The 456-nt window shown below is 43.6% G+C and overlaps 1 non-coding gene across 1 annotated transcript; it reads left to right on the forward strand.

Moving 5' to 3' along the window:
- Positions 1 to 349: 349 nt before the first annotated feature.
- Positions 350 to 456, forward strand: LOC125589348. The gene has a single exon (XR_007325536.1). It is a non-coding gene; the product is annotated as a small nucleolar RNA R71 (small nucleolar RNA).

The raw sequence follows: 456 nt of genomic DNA on the forward strand, positions 1-456 counted from the left end.
CATCTCTTCTTGACCTTCCAAACCCTCAACCTCATGAACAACAGGTGGTGTCTCCTGGTTTGGGTTACCAACAAAGTTCAGATGCTCTTGGGTGGATTTATCAGCAATGAGTATGTTTATCTTATCCTGTAGAGCCTTTAACTCCTTCCTTGTTTGCTTGTCATCTGTTCTACTGCCTCTTTCGTGGTCTCCACTGCAGACTGCGTCACTCTTTACCATGTTATCAACCAGCTCTTCTGCATCTTCCTCAGTTCTTCCTAAGAAGAAGCCATTGCTAGTTGTATCCAATCTGGCTCTGTACTTAGGAAGAGCACCCCTGTAGAATGTGCTCAGTAAACTTTCCTTAGAGAAACCATGATGTGGGCATTGAGCGTGGTAGCCTTTGAATCTCTCCCAGGCTTCATTGAATCCTTCCAAGTTCTTCTGTTGAAAGCTGAAAATCTCATTTTTAAGCTT

The sequence above is a fragment of the Brassica napus genome, chromosome C6 (genome assembly GCF_020379485.1).
Source record: "Brassica napus cultivar Da-Ae chromosome C6, Da-Ae, whole genome shotgun sequence".
NCBI classification, from domain to species: Eukaryota; Viridiplantae; Streptophyta; class Magnoliopsida; order Brassicales; family Brassicaceae; genus Brassica; species Brassica napus.